Source organism: Saimiri boliviensis, chromosome 13, assembly GCF_048565385.1.
Source record: "Saimiri boliviensis isolate mSaiBol1 chromosome 13, mSaiBol1.pri, whole genome shotgun sequence".
NCBI lineage: Eukaryota > Metazoa > Chordata > Mammalia > Primates > Cebidae > Saimiri > Saimiri boliviensis.
Window position 1 is genome coordinate 42,810,142 of NC_133461.1, and position 9,493 is coordinate 42,819,634.

Consider the following 9,493-nt stretch of genomic DNA (forward strand, 5'->3'; position numbering starts at 1 on the left):
ACTCAAAAAAAAAAAAAAGGGTTAGACTCAAGACATAGGTTGGAACTAATTAGTTTAGATATGGTAGTTGAAGCCTTATACATGGCAATAGATGAGCTAGCCACAGAGAGCCTATGGCATGAAAAATGCAGGAACTAAAGGTAGAACAATGGAGAATACTAATAATATGTGAGGTTGCAGAACAAGAGGAGCAGCGAGGAGTGTTTAGAAAATGGAGGAGAGAATTCATTTTCCTTTCTTTCTCCTCCAGCTGCCCAAGATGCCAAATGGAAAGAAGGCCAAGGGGAAGAAGATGGCCCCAGCCTCTGCTGTCTCAACGAAGCAGGAAGCTAAGAAAGCAGTAAATTCCTTGTTTGAGAAAAGGCCTAAGAATTTTGGCACTGGACAGGACATTCAGCCCAAAAGGATCTCCCTTGCTTTGTCAAAGAGCACAGCTATATCTGGTTTCAGCGACAAAGGGCTATCTCCTATGAGTGGCTGAAAATGCTTCCTGTGATTAACTAGTTTGCCCAGACCTTGGACTGCCCATGAGCTCCTTAACTGCTTAGGTTGGCCCACAAGTACAGACCAGAGACAAAGCAAGAGAAGCAGAGGCTGTTGTTGTGGGCTGAGAAGACAGCTGCCAGCAAAGGGGATGTCTCCACTAAGAGGTCACCTGTCCTTTCAGCAGGGTTAACACTGTCACCACCACTGTGGAGAATGAAAAGGCTCAGCTGGTGGTGACTGCACATGATATGGATCCCGTAGAGCTGCTGTCTTCCCTCCTGCCCTGTGTCATAAGATACGCGGTCCTTACTGCATTACCAAGAGGAAGGCAAGATTGGAGTATCTAGTCCACAGGAAGACCTGTACCACTGTCACCTTCACACTATCTAACTCAGAAGACAAAGCTCTGACTAAGCTAGAAGAAGCTACCAGGACTAATCACATCAAGTGATTTACCCCATCTCAGCCTCCTGAGTAGCTGGGACTACAGGCATGTGCCACCACACTTGGCTAATTTTTTTGTAGAGATGAGTGGGGTTGCCCTACGTTCCCCAAGCTGGTCTCGAACATCTGGGCCCAAGCGATCCTCTAGCCTTGTATTTTGTTTTTCTTTTTAATGTTTTAAAACAAACTTTAAAAGTTAACAACCAATTCAATTTTAAAACAATAGGCTAAATATAACCTATCAACAGACTGGTCATTGTCAAGATGTACAGCTTGTGTCTTATGTTAGACCCTGCCCTGAGAAAAATGCACATACGCACCTAGAAACACGTATTTCAGTAGGTACCCAGTAATGTCCATTAGAGCTTTCTATGCTGATGAAAATGCTCTATACTTGTGCTGTCCATTACGGTATGAGGCTATTGAGCACTTGAACTGTGGCAAGTATGACTGAGGAATTGAATTTCTAATTTTAATTAATTAAAATTTAGATGTAATTAGCCACAGGTGTCTAGTGGTTACCATATTGGGTACACAAAGAGCTACAGATCATGGGTTAAAATTCCTCTCAAATGCTTGTCTTCTCAAAGATTTTTTTTTTTTGAGACAAGTCTTTATTTAGCGAATATGGAGACTCTCCACCTTGGCTGCTGTGGTAGGTTTAAAAAAATGGCCCCAATGATATCAGGTCCTGATTCCTGGAACATTTACAAATGTTTACATCACACTTACCAATGTTACCTTATTTGGAAAAAGAAACTTTGCAGCTGTGTTTAAATTAAGGGTCTTGAGATGGACAGATTATTCAGGATTATCTGGGTGGGCCCTAAATGCAACCACATGCATCCTTATGAAAAGGAGGTAGAAGGAGATTTGAAGATGCTAGCCTTGAAGACTGTAGTGATGCAGCCAGAAGCCAAGGAACGTTGGCAGCCAAAAAATGCTGGAGGAAGAAAGGAATGAATTCTCCTCTAGAGCCTCTAGATAGAGGATTGCCCTGCATGCTGACACTTTAAACCCAGTGAAGTAGGTTTCTGACTTCTGGCCTTCAGAACTATGAGGAAATATATTTCTGTTGTTTTAAACCACCAGATTTGTGGTAAGTTGTTGCAGCAGCCACAGGAAACTAATACAGTTGCCCACTGGAATCACTTGCAGAGCTTTGTCTATATTATTTCATTTAATCTTTAGATTATTATGATCCCAATTCTATAATCAGGAAATGAGGATTAGAGAATTTTAGGACTTAACCCACAGTAGCTTGTGGCAGAGTTGGGGAGTGAACCCAGGTTTGTCTGTTGACTTTTGGACCTCACTGGATTTCATAACCAAGGGAACAAAAAATATCTAAGAAGAATCCTAAGACTTCTGCCTGGAACATAGAGCCAACAGCAGTTTCACTATCAAAGCCAGGAATTTGGCCTATTGAGGGTGAAAGGAGGAGAAGATGAACTCAATTTGTGATACTTCCTGATACGATTTGGCTTTGTGTCCCCACCCAAGTCTCATTTTGTAGCTCCCATAATTCCCATGTGTTGTGGGAGAGACCTGATGGGAAGTGATTAAAGCATGGGGGTGGGTCTTTCCCATGCTGTTCTCATGATAGTGAATGGGTCTCATTAGATTTGATGGTTTTAAAAATGGGAGTTTCTCTGCACAAGCTCTCTTTTTTTTGCCTGCTGTCATCCATGTAATATGTGACTTGCTTCTCTTTGCCTTCCGCCATGATTGTGAGGTCTCTCCAGCCATGTGGAACCGTAAGTCCAACTAAACCTCTTTCTTTTGTAAATTGCCCAGTCTCAGGTATATCTTTATCTGCAGCATGAAAACAGACTAATACACTTCCTTAACTGTTTTCCCAGCTTGATACTTCATTAACATCAAGGGAAAGATAAGCGTCCCTGGTTCTCTCACACAAACTCTCATATCTGTTCCTTGTGTAAAAATAAGTATATTGAAATCTAAGCTGCTGGAATTCTAAATTATTTTAGGCCTTGGAGGAGTGTTATTACTGAGCCTGAGTCACATGATAGGCACCTGTAACTTAGGGAGCTACAACCTTCTGTTTCTCTGATTATAAATTAAGCCTTTTCCCTTACCTGCATTGTTTTATAAAATGTTATAAATGGCCAAAAGGCTGCAGGGAAGACCCCCTTCCCTCTCCACTGTTGACCTTTATTATAGATTCACCTCTGTCTAACCTTTCTCACACAAGGACTTCTTGATTATCACATTGCCTTAAGATCGAATGTTAAATATTCTCTTTTAAATTGGAAAGGAAATGAAAACCAACTATAAAGAAAATACGTGGAAAAGAAAACAAGCTGTAACTAATTAATTTGTTACAGCCTACATTACTGTGCTGGAAAGGAAAACAAACGGTAACTAATTAATTTGTTACAGCCTAATTAATTTGTTGTAATCCTGAATAAATGTCTTTTGTCTTCTTTCTATATAAGCGAGATTTCACTTTTAACTTTGGAACATTGATTCCCATTTCTCTGGAGTCTGTGTGTCCATGAATGGCTATTCCCAGTTTTTGCTTGAATAAACTCTTTAAAACTGGACTCTGACCCTTTTGATTATTTCAAGTTGACAAGTGTGTACCCACACTTGGACTCCTAGACATACACCCCATCCACAACTTCCTTGGAAACCATAGTTCCATTGTAGGCAAATTGCTTTTTATTTCTAAATCTAAATTAAAAAAAACAAATTTTTACTTTTGTTAACTTTTATTTTAGTTTCGGGGTATATGTGTAGGCTTGTTATACAGATAAATTGCATGGGGGTCTGGTGTAGATTATATTTGATCACCCAGGTAATAGGCATAGTAGGTAGTTTTTGAATCCTCCCCTCCTCCCACTCAAGCAGGCCCCAATGTCTATTATTCCCCTGTTTGTGTCCACGTGCACTCGATGTTTAGCTCTTACTCAGAAGTGAGAACATGCACTGTTTGTAAACCTAAGTTTTTGTTGTTGTTGTTGCCGTCATTTTTGAGACAGGCTTTCATTCTGTTGCCAGGGTTGGAGTGCAGTGGAGTGATCATGGCTCACTGCAGCCTTGACTTCCTGGGCTCAAGTGATCCTCCCATCTCAGCCTCCCAAGTAGCTGAGACTACAGGTGCATGGCATTACGCCCAACTAATTTTTGTATTTTGTTTGTGGAGATGGGGTTTTGCCACATTGCCCAGGTTAGTCTTGAACTCCTGGGCTCAAGCAATCCTCCTACCTCAACCTCTCAAAGTGCTGGGATTACAGGCATGAGCCACCATGCTTGGCGAACCTAAATTTCTTAACTTTCTAACTCTTCATCCTTTAGAAACATGGCAGCTGTGTATAATACATCTGCTTCATGCACCTCTGGTCAAGGAAAATAAGGGTTATGTGTGTAGACAAGACACAGATCCATGCCCCTAAAAGCTTCTACCCAGGTGGAGAGCAAATATGTTGGGATGAAGGGAGTGGTGAAGGAGAGTACAGAGTGGAGAAATAAATGTCTCTATAATGTTATTGTAGAGTGACTGCCTTCTCCCTTCATTATGTTTATAAATGGTTCGTAAAAGTCATAGATATCTTTATATACCTATATAGGGGAAACATTGAGATATGGAGTATGTTTGATATTTATTTTCACATGATCACACAAAATGTCCAATTATGTGCAGAGTTATTGATGACAGCATCCCATTCACTTTCTGATTCAGTCTATCCAAAACCCCTCAGATATCCACATCAGTCACTGTCAAACTTACTCATACTCTGCTGTTCAACTTCCCTGAATGACACACTATCTACACAATCAACTGTCAGCCTTCCATCTAAGCGAGCACCAGCCTCCCAAGTATTTCAAGAATCTGCCTCCATTCTCGCCCCCTCTGTGCTAGTTCAGACCTCCACCAGCTACAGCCTGGATCTTTGCAACAGCTTCAGAGTTAGTCACTCTGTCTTGAATTTCGCCTCCCTTCAGATCTGCCCTTCACGTCGCAACCACAGAGCCTACCTGAATTGTAGACGTGCACATGCCACTAAGTTTAAATCTTATTTCATAGCCCTTTACTTGGCCTGTCAAACTCTTTAAAACAAGGCTGTTGTTTGCCTCTTCAGCCTCCCCCAGCCACTTATCTTGCCATACTTTAATCCAGCAAACCTAACACTCCACACTGGTACCTCAGTCTCAAACGTACCAACACCAGCTTTCTCCATCGACTCCAATCCCACTTTCCCCAGGACCTCCCTTTCTTTGTACTTTTATAGTATCCTGCAGTTGTCGCCATCAGAACGTTGCCACATTGTTTAGAAAAGTCAGATTACACAACTTTCTCTTTAATTAATCTATGAGCCCCTAAACAGCAAGAATCTATATTTTACCATTGAAAATTCCCGGTATTTACAGAAAAGGTATGTAGTAGGTGCTCACTCTACTAGGACCTTGTTCCTGCTCATTTCTTTCCACTCTACCCCCAAACATTAAAAAAAAAAAAATTAAAACAGCAAACAAACCCTGTTCTTGCTTGACCTACATGTTAAACTTTTCTAATCAATCTTTTATGTCTGTTCCCTTTTTTGTTGTTGTTGTTTTTAACTTTGGCCTCTGATATCTAGCTGTTTGGTGGACCATACCCATGAATTCGTCATCCATAACCTATTGCCACATCCCACAGTTCCTCCTCCTTGAAGCTTCTGACTGTTGTTCATATTCCCCTTAAATTGTCTCCTGTGACTGCATGCCACTGCCAAGCATTATCCTTGTTTCAAATTCTCTACTGCCATGAGTCATTTAACCTACTCTACCCACCAGCACCAGAAACACATTCCCACCTGCACTTTTGGGCTATTTGCTATTTGTGTTGGCAGCTGCCTCAGCAAAAAGTCTTATCCTGTGAAAGCCCCTTGTTTGGAGCAAGAATTTCTTCAAATTTGGTTTCATTGTACATTAATTGGGATCCAGACCTCTCCCTAGTTCCCTAGGGTCATCGACTGAGTAAACCAGCCTCTTTTTTCTTCACTTCAGACTCCAGTACTAACATACTTTTTGGGGGGCCATCATACCAAAAGGTGTTTTTTGTTGTTGTTGTTATTGTTGTTTATTAATTAGCAAGTGGTTTTCAAGCACTTCTCCCTAATTTCTGTATATTTTCCGGGAATCCCTAGGGAAAGGGGCTAGAGGAGGAAGTCACTAGGTGGAGCTGTGGTGCATTTAGGCTCAAACTTTATTTTTATTTTTTATTTTTTTGAGACAGGGTCTCGCTTTGACGCCCAGGCTGGAGGGCAGTGGCTCAGCTATGGCACTGCAGCCTCGATCTCCCCAGACCTAGGTGATCCTCACACCTCAGCCTCCCAAGTAGCGGCGACTACATGCCGCGCCTCTACACTCGGCTAATTTTTGTATTTTTTGTAGAGATGAAGTTTCGTCATGTTGGCCAGGCTGGTCTTGAACTCCTGGGCTCATGTGATCTGCCCACCTCGACCTCCCAAAGTGCTGGGATTACAGGCATGAGCCATCGCACCCAGCCTCAAACTTATTTTTCAATTCTGTTTAAGATTATCTGAGGAAATACATGCGTATATATTGTGACAAAATTTATGTGGGTCAGTTCTCATCTTTTCAAGGGCTATTGTGTTCTCCTGCGAAAGCATGAGGGTTGTAGATGTCAAACCTGACCCTTAACACGTCAGTACTTGGGAGTGTAACCACTTCAGGAGTGGGAGTGGTATGAGGGACTGTACTCAGCGGTACAGCGTTCGACGGCCCTCTCTGTAATCCTCGGCAAGTCACAGGACATTTGAGTTTATCTTCTGTAAAATGGGAGTAACCTTACTGAGTTACCGGAGTAAACGAATCATGTAAGGAGAAGTACTTTCCGAAGCAGTCATGCTAGCTTAGCGAACCGAACACTGAGCAGAACAGCAGGATTCCCACCGCTCGAGCCTCCCTCCCAGTCTCCCTCCCAGCCCCAAGTGCGGGACCGCGGCGGCTCGTCTCCGTGACAACGTTCCAGCGTTCCCGGCCCCGCCCCCACCCGCCGCCAAGACCGGAAGCTGCTGCGAAGCAGGCACTTACCTGGTTTCTCGCCGACGGCGCCGGGTCCGCGCTTCCCCGCCGGGAGGTGAGAGCCGAGGCGTCTTGAGGGCGCCCAGGCCGCGGTCAGAAGCGGTGGTCCCCGGGCGGCGGAGCCGGGACGCGGAGAGGCGGCCGCGCACTCCGCGCCACGCCTCCCTCCGCGGGCCCGCGCAGCGCCCTCCACACGCGTCCCAGTTGCCCAGCCCGCTCCCCTCCGCTCCCGCCGCCTCGCTTCCTCCCCTCGCGTCTGCGCACCCCTTCCCCTGGCCCTTTTCCGCGGACCCCTGGCGTCTGCCCTCCTAGCCGAACCCGCGCCCCCTGCCGGCCCCACGCGTCGCCCGCCGCCTCGTCCCGGCGGTTCCTAGCCCCGGAGGCGGGGTGGGCGCGGGAGGTCAGGAGACTGCCGGACGCCAGCCCTCCCGGAGCCACCTGGCCACAGGGCGGCGAGCCAAGGGCGGCTTCCCCCGCGGAAAGACCCCGGCGTCCCGGGCTTTGGTCGAAGCCTCCCCGCCAGGGACCCCGTCGTGCCGTGTCGAGGGTTCCTTCCCTGCTCAGGTTTAGAGCAGATTCTGCGCCTGGTGCCGAAGTGACAGGGCGGCCACTCTTTTCCAGAGGCTGCTTTAGCCCGGGATCCCTCCTGAATCCGTTAGGGTACCTGACAGCTCCAAACCGGTGACCTCAACCCTTCCCGACCCTTGAGTCTCATCCCCCAGACTCTTCTGGCCCCATTTCATCTGGAAGCGCAGCTGCCTGCCGCCGCTTCCTCCTCTGCGCTGGGACAAAGCACAGGGGGTCACCCCAGGGGCCGCTGCTGCCTTTGGCCTCTTAACCACACAGTACCATGCATAAGTGTGGACAGCCTGGATTCAGACCCCAGCTTTGCCCTTGGCCAGAGTACCTGGCTTTGCTGTGACTGCATCTTCGTCTACAACAGGAGGATAAAAATCTAGGGTTTTTATGAGGATTTAACCTTTATTTTTACTAAAGTGTTCAGAACAGTGCTTGGCACATAGTACATTCTATTAATACGCGTATCTGCTATTATTTGTTTTATAGCACATCATTGCATAAAATTGTATCATTAATTTGGTAACAAGCTTTATGAACTCACAGCTTTATACAGGCACTGCTGTTTCTTTAATACCTAGAACAGTACTTGAAATGAGAAAATAAATCAAATGGCAGGGTACATAAGGAGGGAAGATAGAGGCGGATGTAAGATTTTTAAAGTAGTCGTTTTGTTGAAGCTGAGCAAACACTCTCATATACCTGCTACCCAATTTTAAAAAAATGTGTTTAGGCCGCACGTGGTGCCTCAGCCTGTACTCCCAGCACTTTGGGAGGCCATGGCAGAAGGATCACCTGAGGTCAGGAGCTCAAGACCAGCCTGGCCAACATAATGAAATCCCGTCTCTACTAAAATTACAAAAATTAGCCCCGCATGGCCATGGATGTCTGTAATCCCAGCTACTTGGGAGGCTGAGGCAAGAGAATCACTTGAACCCGGAAAGTGGACGTTGCAGTGAGCCAAGAACGTGCCACTGTACTCCAGCATGGGTGAAGGACCCAGACTCTATCTCAAAAAAAAAAATAAAATAAAATAAAATACAATTAGTTACTGGTGATACTTAAAAGTAAAATGATACCAAATGAAGTGCCATCTTTACCCCTTTCTTGCTAACAAGTTAATAATACTTGCAGAAATCATTGCCTTCACAAGTCACTATGATGGTGGCAGAATTGTGAATTGATACAGTCTTTTGCAATTTTTTTTTGATAATACGTAGCAAGACAGAATTTGCTATTCTCCTTTGATCCCCAACAAGCAGATTCCTTGGGACATGCTTGAAGAAATAATTTGAAAGGAGAAAAATAATATATTCATAAAGATGTGCCTCACAGCATTACTTGCAGTAGTGAAATTAGAAACAACCTAAATTTTTTAAATAGATAAGTAAATAATATGGATATGGAAGAAAAATGGAAATACATTCAGGTTGAGGAATGTGTGATTGCCTTTATTGTTGTTGTTTTTCTTTTTTCCTTCTTCTTTTTTTTTTTTTTATAGAAATGGGATCCCACTATGTTGCCCAGGCTGGTCTTGAATGCCTGGGCTCAAGTGATCCTCCCACCTCTCACCTTGGCTTCCCAAAGTGCTGGGATTTCAGGCAGGAGCAAAGTGCCCAGCTAGCTGATCATGTGTATTTTTTTTAATGGTTCCTTTAACGTTGAAATGATGTTTTAACAGTAAAACTTGAAAAAACTCACACAAAAGTACTTCCCTCATGAGACTATTTCTTTGAGCTCTTTGTAGCAGACTAAAAACGGATAGGCTCTTTGAAATGGCTCCAGAGTCATAGCATTTCCCAGACTTCCTTTTATTTGGGAGCTTCTGTGCAATCCTGGCTGATCTCTTATTGTAATATTCAGTAGCCTTGTGGGCATGGTTTTCAGAATGAATTGTGAATCACTTGTGTATATGAAGTAATGAGTCTTAGCT

The 9,493-nt window shown here is 44.4% G+C and overlaps 1 pseudogene; it reads left to right on the plus strand.

Moving 5' to 3' along the window:
- Nucleotides 1-253: 253 nt before the first annotated feature.
- LOC141580900 (large ribosomal subunit protein eL8 pseudogene) lies at nt 254-937 on the plus strand (annotated as a pseudogene).
- The last annotated feature ends 8,556 nt before the right edge of the window (nt 938-9,493 follow it).